Source organism: Pleurodeles waltl, chromosome 2_2 (genome assembly GCF_031143425.1).
Source record: "Pleurodeles waltl isolate 20211129_DDA chromosome 2_2, aPleWal1.hap1.20221129, whole genome shotgun sequence".
NCBI classification, from domain to species: domain Eukaryota; kingdom Metazoa; phylum Chordata; class Amphibia; order Caudata; family Salamandridae; genus Pleurodeles; species Pleurodeles waltl.
In genome coordinates, this window is record NC_090439.1 from 1,076,861,078 (window position 1) to 1,076,875,807 (window position 14,730).

Consider the following 14,730-nt stretch of genomic DNA (forward strand, 5'->3'; position numbering starts at 1 on the left):
TCTCAGGACCATCAAAGACTTCCTCTGCTAACATCTGGACTCTCTGCTGAGACTCTGGCCCTTCCAAGTGGTGTCCTATCCAGTCTCTGGGTACTTGAAAGGTGAGGTTGGCAGACAAGAGCTGAAAATCCATGCACAGAATGCCATGCGGGGACATTTTCGACCCACCATCTGCAACACGGGTGATAAAAACGACGCATCGTTTGCTTCCAGTTAAAAACGACACTCCACCTGCATTGCGGCTGGGAGATCGACACATTTCGGCTGAAGAAACGACACGCAGCTGCTGATAACAACACAAACCCCACCCAGCGTGGTTTCCTAAAACCGTGCGACAGGATTTTCCACGCATCATCCCTGGGCATCAAAGTCAACCTGTCTCTGTGCAGATCCGAGGTGCCTCGTCTGGAAATTGACGCATTGCTCTCTTGCGAGGGAGGAAAACGACACATTGCTGACCTATCTGGAGAAGAAACGACGCGTGGCCTCTCTTGCGAGGAAGGAATCGACGCATCCCTGCCTTTTCTGATGCACACTCATCCGTGCTGCTTTATTTTTTTACGCTAACCAGGTACTTTGTGCATAATTATCATTTCCATTGTTTTCTATGAAGTAAGACTCTTGTTCTTTTGAAAGTTCATATTTTAACTTGTGTATGTTGGATCTTTGTCGTTTTGGTCTTGTTAAACTGTGTGGTGTCCATTTTGTAGTGTTTTCACTGTGTTACTGTGTGTGTGGGTACAAATACTTTACACATTGCTTCTGAGATAAGCCTGACTGCTTGTGTCAAGCTACCAAAGGGGTAATCATGGGTTATCTAAGTGTGTTTCTCCATTGCCCTGCCTAGAGTGAGGGTTCTTGCTTGCACTGAGGGTAACCTGACTGCCAACCAAAGACCCCATTTCTAACAGGGATCAAACAGGTGAGATGGTCAGGAGCATGGAGGGTCAAGGAGAAAAGCAAACTGGCGAGAGAGAGCATTTTGAGGAGGGAGGTAGGAGAAGCACATGAGCAAGAAAGCAACATGGATGGGGGAGCAACGATGGACAAATGTATGGAGGAGATGGCGAGGGAGTAGCATACAAACAAAAGAGAACAGCATGTAAAAAGAAAGAGAAGCACGATAGGGAGACAGCTGGAAAACACATGCACTCCTGTAGAATGCTTAAACAAAAAGAAACAAGTTGCACCTGATAAAGCAAGCAGTATAAGGACACAGTAATGCATCCATGCTCCAGGAGAGTAAGAAACATAAGAAGATGAAGGAATACACACACACACACTAATGAATAACAAGCAAATGAAGGAGAGTTGCAATGAAGCCAAGAAAATGGTAAGAAATAGGCAGGCTCTAAATCCACTGCAAGCTAACAGTACATCTCACAACAGGTAGTGCAAGTGCTGTGTAGTTGGTGAGACCTAAAAAATCTGCTATAGAAATTCTCCATTCTATGGAAAAAAAGACTTGAGAAAGCAAAGAGAATGAATAGGTGTAAAGTCAAAAGGTATAAGAGACTACTGAAAGCATGCCTCGGGTTTTATAGTCAATGTAAATGGTTCCCAGCATTTAGATTTGTAGATTTTCTTACTTGGTGATGACATGGGGCATAGGTTTCATGACCTTGTCATGTAGACGCCAGCTGGGGCTCAATTTTAAACAGTAATGCATAAAAAAAAGAATTACAGAACACTCTTCTGGTATTGTGGACATGTACAGGAAAATGCTTCTCTATTATGTTTTATTAATGTTCAGTAATAGCTTCAATAGACCTGTGTTAGCCATGTATTATGTCTGCACCACAACTGAATAACAAGTACTGTACACTGCTTTACAGAGAGAGGAAGACACACCTCCTTCCCAAGGTCATAATGAAATTGAGAATTTTGAGGTTGATTGTGAAATTGTAGAGTGATACTTAGTTAAATAATGCTGTATTGACTGTTGCCTTTTCCACCATTGTGATCCTACTCCCAATGCAGAACATTCAGCACATAGTATGTGACAAGAATGTATATGTATACCAACACGTTGGGTGTGGGCAAACAAGCACAAGACTCCTCTACATGTGTCTCCCCTTCCTTTTCTCCTACTCATCTGTCTTGATCAGCCCATGATTCTTTGCGGTGGTACTTGCAGATCAGTGAGGGAATGATGGGTCCATGGTGCTCCTGCAAGACCAGTCACAGCAGCATACAAATTAATGCATGTGTCCCCTGATGAAAAAGCACGCCCACAGAATGGTCTTGCCTGAGCAACATGGGGGTAACCTTGAATAATTTAGTTAAATAATAATTTCCATACTGAATGATAACTATTTCCTCTTTTGTGAATTGGGGCGCTTGCAGTGTGTCCTGGCTGTGCTGACGCAACAGCAGAACTCACCTCATTCCCACCTGATCAGAGGGACTTACCCTTGCTCAGTGACCATCATTGTCAACTGTTTCAACCATTCTTGCTCATTTGCTCACGACCTGTTGCATCAAGCACAACAGTACTCACAGCACTGACCTTAACAGTTCAGCTTTTCGAGAGGCAGCAGGGCAGGCAGGGACTACATGACTTTAACTATCTCAGCTGGAGTCATTTGCCATCATTGACCAAGGTCTTGACCACAAAACACATTAATAACCGAGGATGAAGTAATCCCTTTTAGCACTTGACTCTCACAGTAGTGAAGCAACACAGTCCATTGCTTACTCAGGGAACTATTGTGGGTTTAGAGAATTAGAACCTAGGTCTCAGAAATAGCATGTAATAATTCAATATCTAACCAGTATATAAAAGAGCTGCAACAATATACTACACATATGATGAACAAGATTAAGGTATTTATAAAAGTTACTGTAAGAAGTTCAAAGGCTGTGGCTGATGATAGCAGTTAGTCCCAATAGGTTGGGGGCAATCCTACCTCTGAATAAACAGTCACCTCCTACCACAGGCAGTTTGTGCTCAATCACTAAGCAGTTTTAGTACAACCTGGGACTCACAGCCCATTGGCAGTGCGTTTCTTAGAACTAGGCCTCCCACACACTGTGGCATCCTTTAAAGTTGCCTTGGGTAAGTGCCTTTCTTGGTGTGCTGTTAGTCAGTTATGCAATTTTCACTAGCCTCATTCTTCTATAGTGGTTACAAAAGTTTGCTTACAAAGCTTATGAATGTTTACCTGGTTCTGCCATGAATTACAGATGATAGCAGTATGCCAATCACTGTACTCTTCCTAGGCATGGCTCTGGAGGCTTGCGTCATTTCAGTCAGGTAGCTTCTGTAGAAATTGCAGATGCGTAACAAACTGCCCACCGAAAAAGAGCCAAAGGCCCCACCCCAACATCAAGTGTCCAAAGTCAGGATAAGGTCAGGGAGTATATGGGACTCATGCTGGGTACTAGAGTTGGTGCTTAGTGCCTGTATACCCAGACACCTGGGCTTCCATGGGCCTCACACTCAGGTACAAAGAGGATGATAGGACTGTGAGGACAGTCGGTTCAGTGAATCTTTTACAGTTGATTTAATTCTCCTGCACTTCAGAGTTTTTGAACAGCTGGATAATAATAAGGTAAAATCAATTCTTCTCCTGCCTCTCACAGTGAGGCTTCTCAATTCAGGGTAGCACATTCTGAGATAGGTCACAGACCTGTGTGAGATAGGTTAGCAGTACTCTAGGCACACTGGAAAGCAGTCTAATCACCAAAGCTCCACGCAGATGCCCTATCCCAGACATAGCTCTCAGTGCCTCCCTCATCTTGTTCAGTCGGTCCTGCTAGCTTCTTGTTTCTCTAGATAGCTTGGCTTCCATATCATTTTACTAGGTAGCTCCTCTCAGTAGGCATACATCCAGTTCCCTTTACTCCTTAGTGGTAACTCCTTCTTCAAAGCCTCCTCCCGAGCAGCACTTGTGTTGGGGTTATAGCGGGATTTCAGGTCTGTTCTTGACATGAGAAGAGAGCTGGCTGTTCAACACCCCAGTCCTGGAACTCAGATGGACAGAAGTATTTGCTGATCAATGAGGAATACTGATCTAAAGAATCTACCTAACATGTATACCTGGCTAGCAGGCTAGAATGTTGTTAGACCTGGCATCCTTGACAAGGTCTCCTCTGACTTTTTGCATTCTGACCTCCTGTTTGCTGACTTTGTTTTTGCTGGCTTTATGACTCTGGGCACCTTACCACTGCTAACTAGTGCTAGAGTGCATGTGTCCCTTTTCTAAAAATTGATTTCATTGGCTTAGCCACAATTAGCATATTTAATTTACTTATAGGTGCCTAGTAAAGTGTGCCCCAGGCCTGTACATTAAATGCTACTGTAGGTTCTCCAACACTGATTGTGCCACCCACTTCTTTAGCCCTTTAAACATGACTCAGGCCGGCCTTTGCTGAACCGCGAGTGCAGTTTTATAACTGCCATGTCGATCAGACAAGTTAACCTACTTGCCAGGCCCAAACTTTCTTTTTTAATACATATAAGTTACCCCTAAGGTAGGCCCTGGACAGCCCCAAGGGCAGGGTGCGATGTATTTAAAAAGTTGGTGTGTACTTTCAAGTTTTACATGTCCAGGAAGTGAAACACTCAAATTCATTTTTCATGACTGAAAGCCCCCCCATAGCTTAAGATTGGAATTGACTTATTACATTTATAAGTGTAATTTCCAATTGGAAAGAGATGGGACCCCCACGTTTGGTGTCTCTAGAATCACAATTTAAACTCACAACTTATGGTGAAGTCGGATTCTGAATTGAAGTTCTGAAAAAGCTACTTTTAAAAAGTTGCCATTTTCTTACTTTAAATCACCTAGTACCGTCTGTCTGTCTCTGAATACACATTCGGGTGGATGAAAGCTGTGATCTTGAGCATTCCCTCCAAACAACCACACACAAAGGCAGCTTAGGTGGGAATGAGTGGTCATGTGCATGTTAACGGCCCTTCCTGGGCAGGAAGGGAGGGAGGATCTGACACTTACATCTAAATGCGCTGTGTCGTGAACCATCACAAAGGGTTGAATAACTCACTGCAGTGTGTCTGGAGCCAGGCTGGAAGGGCAGGGACTTGGTGCACTTCAAAGATCTCTCTTTGAAATCTCCCCCACTTCAAAGGCACCACTGGGTATAAGAAATGGACTTCTTACCCCACCAAATCAGTACACTTCTGGACCTGAGGACATTCTACCAGGAAGAAGGTCTCCTAGGTTGCTGAAGGCACCGTCACTCTGCTGGACTCTGCTGGACTTTGCTGGGGTCTGCTTTTCTGTGCTTGCCCTGCTGCCAGCTGCCCTCCTTGCCTGCGAGTGAGGAGGACTTCACCTGCATCTCTACATCCCCAGAAGAAAAAGGTGACTCATAGGGCTTGCTGGCTTGCCTCCTGTTCCGAAGTCTCAGGGGCATCAAAGATGTCACTCAACTGTGCTACAGCCTCTGGACTCTGCCAACTGTGGGCCCGATTTACAAAGGTAAAGTGAGACCAAAAGTCTAACTTTAGTACTTTTCTGTATTCACAAAGGTAAAGTTGGACCAAAAGTCTAACTTTACTACTAGTAAAGTTACTAGTAGTAACTTACCTTTGTGAATACTGAATAATGCTAAAGTTCGACTTTTGGTGTAAGTTAGATTTTTTGTCTAACTTTACCTTTATGAATGCTGAAAAGTTGTAAAGTTAGACTTTTGGTCTAAGTTACACTTTTGGTCTAACTTTATCTTTGTGAATCGGGCCCTTAGACATTTGATCTAAGTTAGACTTTTGGTCTAACTTTACCTTGGGGGCTGATTCACAGAGGTAAACTTTCATTTTTGTGGAAGTTTACAATTGTTTGCTATGCACAAAGGAATTTACAAATATTGTCTTTATGAGTGCGCAGTCTCCACACATAAAAGCTTAGGCCTTTTATGTATGGAGACTCCACACTCATAAAGATACTACTCATAAACCCTTTGATGAATAGCAGACAATTGTAAACTTACACAAAATGTAAGTTTATTTTTGTGAATCGGGCCAATAGGCTAAGCTACTGGAGGGTGAGCACAGGTTAGTTTATGGGGTGTAAATGGCTTACCCTGACTAGGATTGTGGTTCCTGCTTGGACAGTTTGCAAAGCTTTGCCAACCAGAAACCCAATTTCTAACAAATGTTTACTGTAAGGTCCTGCTGTCGGTCCATAGACTCTCGAATCTGTGGGGGTTAACATCACTTCCCAGTGGCTTCTCACACACAAAATGTTTAATGTGGAATCTGGTAGTAAGAAGGGTGAAGTGGGGTGGGTTCTGGCTAGAAGACGAAGAACAAAGTCTCAAAATAAGAGAGGCTTTCCCTACCAGGTTACTACATTACATATCTGTACAAAAGGTGTCAGGTAGAAGGGAAGCAGTAACTAAGCTGGAGGCTATTTTGAGCACCTAAAGATCATTTGATCCACTCCCATTTTTCACTGGTATTTAACCTACTCCAAAAGGACCTTGGGAAAGCTCTTGAGGCTCCCTTCAATTCACATTTTTCTCTGGCAGGGTTCAGGTCTGACCTTTGTCTTGTTAGCCAGTTGCACACAGGCATTCCAGAATTATTTCCAGTCTCAATTCAGCACATACACAATCCTTCTCCATGTACATCTTACCACACCTATTCAACATACACATACACCTGCCTCCATATCGCTCAGTGAAAAGCACTAACAGACTATTTCAAATGGGAGAGGCCAGAAACATTCTCCTACTCAAGGTAACAGGCAAAAGGTCTGCCTTTTACTTGTAATTCATCTAACTGCCACCAATGTCTTCCTCACCTAAACAAGGGAGAAGACTGTAGTCACTCTTCTATGATGGATTGCACTTTGGGTTCTTGCCAATAGATCAACTCAATGGTTGCAACTTCTTCTTGCATCAAATCTGACAGAAGTAAAGGTGACTTCTTCCTGTAGCACTCTGTTGCTTAATACTTCCAGATATCACATATGAGCAACAGGTGCCTCTTCGAATGGTCACTATTTAGAGCTAACAGCCAAGTGGCACAACAAAAACCCAGGCATACTGGAATATTCAAGGTTATGAAATGTAAGTGAACCTGACACTCACAAACCATGGCTCAGAGTAGGAGAGGACTGGATCATAAAGAAGTAAAATTCAGGAGCACAAATATGGTTCGAAAATCTAGGAAATAATTTCAGAAGAAAAAATTAGGGACACAAATCAGCAAAATCGGGCAAAGAACCCACTGCTAAAAAAATATACTGAAGCATTTGTGACTCACATTACTGATGATGTTCTGCTATGAAGTACTTGAAAAAAGAATGTTTTAACATTGGTATAAAGCCATGATGCATTCCTCAAAACTAATTTCCTGTTCCTGGAGAACATAGCACTGGGAAAGGAACCATCTTGTGCCAAGCCCATGGATCAGAAGAAGTTTCAGAAATAATGTCAGAACAAAGATGGGAGAAAAGTGATATATTACAGAGCACAGAAACAGAGGTGGAAAAGCATGTCAAATGGCTCTGAAAGAGAATACAGATCTGAATTACGTAAAGAACCAACTCCCACTTCGACATCCTGCTCCAGATGGCCATGCTATTCTCTTGGTAGCTTGGCACAAACAGTCAGGCTTATCTCAGAGGCAATGTGTAAAATATTTGTATACACACACACAGTAGCACAGTGAAAATACCACAAAGGTATTCCACACCAGTTTGGAAAAATAGCCGATATTTATCTGAATAAAACAAGACCAGAACGACAAAAATCCGACATACAGATGTAAAGATATCACTTTGTAAGGTTTAAATTAGTCTTTATCCAAAGGAATCAATGGCTGTATCCTTTTAACACACAGTACCTGGAGTGCGTCAAAAACAAACATGGTGCGGGCCTCAAGAGAGGTGAGGTGCTGAAAAAGCAAAGTGATGCATCGGTTCCTTACTGCTTAGGGGAGGAGATGTGTCATTTCCTTAATGGCAGGGGAGGTGATGCATCGATTTCCACATCACAGGAGAGGCATTGCGTTGGGTCCTTACTGGCAGGAGAGGTGATGCCTCAGTTACCAACTGGCAGGGGAGGTGATGCATTGGTTCTCTTCTTGCAGGAGAGACTATGCATCAGCTTCCAGTCACACAGTGTCAGTTCCTTACTGTGGTGCAGGGTCAATGAGAAAGTGACGCCCCAGGATGATGCATGGAAAATCCAGACATGCTGCAATGATGGAGCTGCGGTGGAACAGGCACTGCGTCAATTCCACAGGTGCTGCGTTGATTCTTCTACCTCAAGAAAGGGTGCTGTGCCAATTTCTTCAGCCGCAAGACAGGCGTTGAATTGATTTTCACCTGCCACGCTCCAATGCATGGATTTTCTTCTGCAGGACACCAATTCCCACCTCCAAGGTCCCAGGGACTTAATTTGGCATCACTTGGCAAGTCAAGACTCTCAGCTAAAGGCACTGTTGGATGAAATCTTTGATGTCTCTGAGACTTCTTAACAGGAGGCAAGCTCAGTTCAAGCTCCTGGATAACCTTGGAAAGCAGGATGTAAAAAGCAAAGTCCAGTCTTTTCACTCCCAAGACAGAAGCAACAAGCAGCAGGCCAGGACAGCAAAGCAACAGACAGAGTGGCAGTTTCTCCTAAGGCATCCAGCTCTTCTTCCCGCAGAATGTCCTCAGTCCAGAAGTGTTCTGAAGTTGCAGTCTCAAAGGTCCAATACTTATACTCATTTCTGCCCTTGAAGTAGGCAAACTTCCAAGGCAAGTCTTTGTAGTGCACAACACCCTGCCTTACCTGCCCTGGCCCCAGACACACTCCAGGGGGTTGGACACTGCTTTGTGTAAGTACAGGCACAGCCATATTCAGGTCCAAGTAGCAGCTCTTCCCACCACTCCATCCTAGGAAGACCCATTAGGATATGCAGGGCACACCCCAGCTCCCTTTGTGTGACTGTTTAGAGTCAATTCACAAACAGTCCAACTGTCATCCTGACCCAGACGTGTATTCCAGCAGACAGGCAGAGGCACAGAATGGTTAAGCAAGAAAATGCCCAATTTTTAAAAGTGGCATTTTCAAACATATGATCTAAAAAACAACATCACCAAAAGGTGAATTTTTAAATTAGGAGTTCAGAGACCTCATACTCCATAGCTCTATCTGCTCCCAACTGGAACTTACACGTAACGATATTTCAAGGCAATCTCATGTTAACCTATGGGAGAGATAGGCCTTGTAATAGTGAAAAACAGATTTAGCATCACTGTCAGGACATTTAAAACACACCAGTACTTGTCCTACTTTTTAAATATACTGCACTCTGTCCATGGGGCTGCTTTTGGCCTACCTTAGGGGTGACTTGCATGTAGTAAAAGGTAAGGTTTGGGCCTGGCAAGAGGATACACTTGCCAGGTTGAACTGGCACATCAAAACTGAACACCCAGACACTACAGTGGCAGGTCTGAGACATGTTTACAGGGCCACTCGTGGGTGGCACAATCAGTGCTGCAGGCTCACTAGTAGCATTTGATTTACAGGCCCTGTGCACACATGGTGCACTATACTAGGGACTTACTAGTAAATCATACATGCCAAACACAGAGAAACCAATCACCAATACAATTTAGACAGAGATATGGACATACAGCTTATTCACTTTAGCACTGGTTCGCAACGGTAAAATGCCCAGGGTCCTAAAGCCAACACAAACAGGTCAGAAAAATAGGTGGAAGAAGATAAAAAGTTTGGGGATCACCCTGCAAAAGGGCCAGGCCAAGTTCAACACCTGTGAATTGCAGACCCCAGCTCTAAAGGGCCAGATTTCCTGATCTCTCACATAACGCAGTGTAGCAATCTAAGTTGCTGAGCTGCATTGTGTGAGAGTGAGAAAGCACAGCAGTGCCATATCTGTAAAGATATGACTTTGCTGCTGTATTGCCAGGTCCTGGTGAACAGTTAGACTTCCTTGAAATATGCACAATCATTTAGACCATAGTTTACAGGTGTCTGCATGAGTCTAACAAAGACAAACATTTTATAGAAATAACCATGTCTGATCACAGCTCTTAAACAAGTAGTGATTTATTTATTTGAAAGCCCTTAACAGCCAACCTGTCTAGGAAAGCTGTGCTCTCAGCTGTCTGCATCAACTGGCATATGTACAGAGATTAGCATAGAACTAATACAGATGAGTTTGGGCTCTTATACAAAAGTAAATGCAGCAGTGGACAGAAACAACCTGGGGAGTAGCACAAGTTCACACGTCAAAACAGAGACTCTCCGAGATACAGTCAACACAAGGAGGTGTGGGATGGGAATAAAGACAACAAGAAATGATCGAGCAACAGGGGAACCCCAAAAAAAGCAAATAGCTAATTTATAATTGTTTATAAACTGTGTGTACATTACAACACTTATCTCCTTATTTGCCCTTGCCTTGTGTAGCTGTAATTTCTTTAGTTCAAAGCCCTTTCGCCAAATGTTATTAGACAGGGATTTGCGTCACAAATCTTACGGGTGGTTGCATGAAGCGCCCAAGTACCACCCATGGTATGCTCCCAATGCAGAGTAGCAGATAGCACTACTTTGCAATTTTCTGTTGCAAAACCAGTGTGAACTTAAAGTAAATATCAAGCCAACAGTTTTTACTGTTCTGTGTCATTTTGGGGGGCATATTTACACAGAACTGATGCAGCACGGCACTGCTCCAAAATTGGCAGTGCTGTGTCAGTTGTGAAACACAGGGATACACCGTATTTACAAAATTAAGGTGCATCCTATGTTCAGCCCTGTGCTAAATTAGTTACCTAGTGCCAACTCAACCACCCTTGCGTCATGGTGCAAGGATGGCTGTGTTGCGGGGCAGAGTGTTTTTGTGCAGAAAGGGATACGTTCCTGCACACTAATCATCTTCAATGGTGATTTGCTCTTTCTGCAGCACACATAGAAAAAGCAAAAAACAAGGTGAAAGGAAAGCATTTCTCCACATTGCGCCATGCAAATGCTACCCTTGTGGTGATGTTAGATTTTGGCGCAACCACAGATTTATGATTTCTTGTAAATCTGGGGCAGCGTCAAAATGCAATGGGTGTTGCTGTGGAATGTCCGCAGCAACATCCATTGCACTCCCCTTCCACATAAAGTGCTTCGTGTGAAGGGGCCGTAATCACAAAAAGTGGCGTAACCCTGCCTTGTAAATAGGGAGCAGTGCCCAGCGCCATTGGAGCGTCACAAAAAGTGACACCCTGGTGACGCTAGGGGCCTGTAAATATGCCCCTGGGTGTCTTTGCACTAGCGGAAAGTGCTAATAAAGCTGGTCCTTGTTTTAAGCCACTTTATTTGTGATGCCCATAGTGAACACGAATGATTTTCCAGCATGCTGCGGAAAACATCAAAATCCAGTGAGGATTACTGCAAAAAGGATAATCATAGCAGGGGTGCGCACTCATTAGCCACGAAGAGGGGCATTCCCTCCCAGCAGATGAAAAAAGAGACATTCGAAACACATGTATCCACATTTGTGATGTCACAGTGCACAAAAACTTCCATCCTGGTCTCAGAATATAAAGTATACTTCTGTTTTATTTCAGGAAAGAAAAGAATATTCTGAGAGACTGTGTTTTTATTGCTAAACCAAAATGCTGTCCTAATTGAATAAGGCCTTCTGAAAGTTGAAACAGGGGCATTGAGGTTAAACTAAAACCCGAGAGAAAGCACATTTAACTATGCCACTGGGGATTAGGGCAGTGATAACTGGCACTGCATTAATCTCCACAGAAGCAGCAGATAAGGACACTTCTAACATTGTCACCGAAAAAAATCAATGGCTGCTGCACAGCCTGGTGGAAAGCACGTTAAAGGGAGAAAAACGCAACCTGAACTGAAAAGAGCAATAAGTTTGAAAAAACGGAAAACCTGCAGCACAGACATTTTGATGTCAATCCTGTGTTTTACCTGGTTTATACCCATTACTTCACTTATATAGGCATGCGTTCATATTTTCATGTTCATTTATATGCGTGTACGTGTTTTTCATGAATGCATTTTACAGTAAACAAGCTAATAAGTTTGCAATTACCTCAGTGTTGCCTCTAGCACTATCTGACAGTTCAGAATATTTTTCCGACAGTTTTTCACCTTGTACATTATCAGAGATGTTTTTCAAACTATTCAACAAGGCCACGTCCTTGCCGGGAAACTGGAACTACGGGAAAGCGCATCTGATTTAATTGTTATTGTCATCAAATGGCTCTTATGTTTATAGTGGTTTAGCAAAACAATCCAAAGAAAGTTAAATAAGGGCATGATAATTAATTAACTACGGATGCCATTTCTTGCTTCGAGGATGTCAACAATCTGCAGAAATGGCGGCGAAAAATGAAGGGTCAACCAAGCCAGTCAGTCTGTCTCTTCATCTCGTAGCTGACAGTTAAGCTCCCTGCAAATCAGAACAACGCTCCATTTTGTTCTCCTAGGGTATGCTGGGAAATGCCTTAAACTTTGTCATGCATTTCTATCTGTTAGAGATAATGTAACTAAAGACAAAGCAGAAAGGGGTTTAGCAGAGTACCACAGAACCCTAATGAGACGCTGAATAATGTTGCATTTTTTGCTTAATGTTCTGTTTTATAAGCCCATTAACTATCAATGTTAGGTTTACTTATATAGTTGCAACTGTGCATGTTTTAAGCACTGGACAATATAGTTTGATTTTAAAATACAATAATTTAAAATATGGCTAGTGCTTTCTTCCTGCGTGTGTCTGTGGGGAAAAATGTTTGGAATCTGCCATTTACCTTCATGAGTTTCACATGGCTGTGGTTGCCTGGAAAGTTTGATTCTCATTTGAATGTACTAGTAATACATAGGCTGCAGTCAATGGGTCCTGCTTCTTAGAATTGGTATTTTGACTGTGTCTGCATTGACCAACGGGCTGAGAGTTCCTAACGTAGGACCGTGATCTTGGCTAGAAGCCAAGAAACATAATTTTTTTTTAGGTCGAGCATAGCAGCTCGCATGGGCTGCTTTGTTGACGTGTTGGTATGTATCTGGGGTTTTAACCATGCGCACCACACACCCATCATTATCACTCTTCATGGGCTTGCTGTTCAAAAATCCTAACTGCTTTACCTTTGTCCCTCCTTGGGGCGGTTTTGTTACCACCTTGGTTATCGCCCCTGTTACCTGGACAATTGCACTTTTGCTGATACCTTTGGCTGTGAGCGAACTTCTTTTTCCTTTTGTCTCGCTCTTTGCGGGTACGGCAGCGATTTGAATCAGGTCGCTTATGTCAACTGTTTTACTTTTTACTTTCATTTTTTTTCTAGAAACATTCTTGACATTAGCCTTAAGATGGTATCCTTGCTCCTGTTTTTTTAAATGTTTGGTGCTCAGACGATCACACCCGGAAGTCACGTCATTCTGCAGTGATCAAATACCATAGGCCCTCATTACAACCCTGGCAGTCGGTGATAAAGCGGCGGTAATACCGCCAACAGGCTGGCAATAACTACCGCCAAATTATGACCATGGCGGTGAGAACTCAGATAGACAGTCACTTTACCACACCAACCGCCAGGGTGGAAACAACAGCCACCACGGCGGTAGCCGCCTACAGCCAGGCAGAAGTCAATGTTCCGCCCACCACATTATGACCCTGGAAACTGCCACCTTTTCTGGGGTGGTACCAACGACATCAAAAGCCTGGCGGAAACACTGCACAGAAGGGAAAGGACTCACCTTTGGAGACACAGGGAAGAACCACACCGTCATGGAGCCCGAACTTCAAATATTCCCATTGATTTTCTACGTCCTGCTCCACCACGGACACCAACAATGGCGAAGACGACCGCGGTGAGTACAGACGCCTAGCACACAGGGGATGGAGGGAGGAAAAAGAGAGTGACACCCCGTACCCTGGAGGAATAATGCAAGGACAACAGGAATGTGCAAAAGTGAGTGTGATAATAACAACACAGTAGAAATACGAAAATGCAATGTAATGATATATACATATGTACAGTTTAAGGGACACTGCCCAGTCCTCATTGTGCGTGGGCCACAGGGCCACAGGTCAAAGTCCAAGGCCCTACTTGTCACCTGCACCAACACGGAGAGAACACTGCAGGGGCATCAGCTGGGAAATAGGCACCTCAGGGGGACAGGGAACGGGGGGGGGCACCTCAGCCGGCAGACAGAACAAGACCACTGGTTCTGGAGGGGGCAACATACCCTGTGCTTGGTCCTGGGGATTGCAAGGCCACAGTCTCTCAAGTGGATGACTTGCCTACATGCTCTGGAGGGGGCAACATGCCCTGTGCTCGGTCCTGGGTTGTGCAAGGCCACAGCCTCTCAGGCGGTAAAATGGCCACCAGGGTTGTGATGAGGGCCTTAATCTTCCCCTGCCTAAAACAAGCAAAACAATTGATCTGACCTTGTGTAACGCAATCTCCAATTTATGTAAAGGGCTGCAGTGCCCCCGGCCGACCTCGTGATACATAAAACTGCAAAAAATAAGGCAATGGTAATTTTTAAAAATGAAAATAACCAATACTTGAGCTCAACCAACTATCTCTGTGAATGTGGTATTGGCTACTAATGGTACAGCATCTAACTTTTAAGGTATTACGCTGTGTCCACTAAGGGTGCTGACTCCAAAGTGCTATTACATAGATCAGTGACCACAACAGACTGAGATTAGCAACAAGAGGTTCCATGTAACGGAAGTATTTCTTGTGTCAGTGTTCTGAAATGCCCTCATATGACTAAAAACGTGAGAAAGCG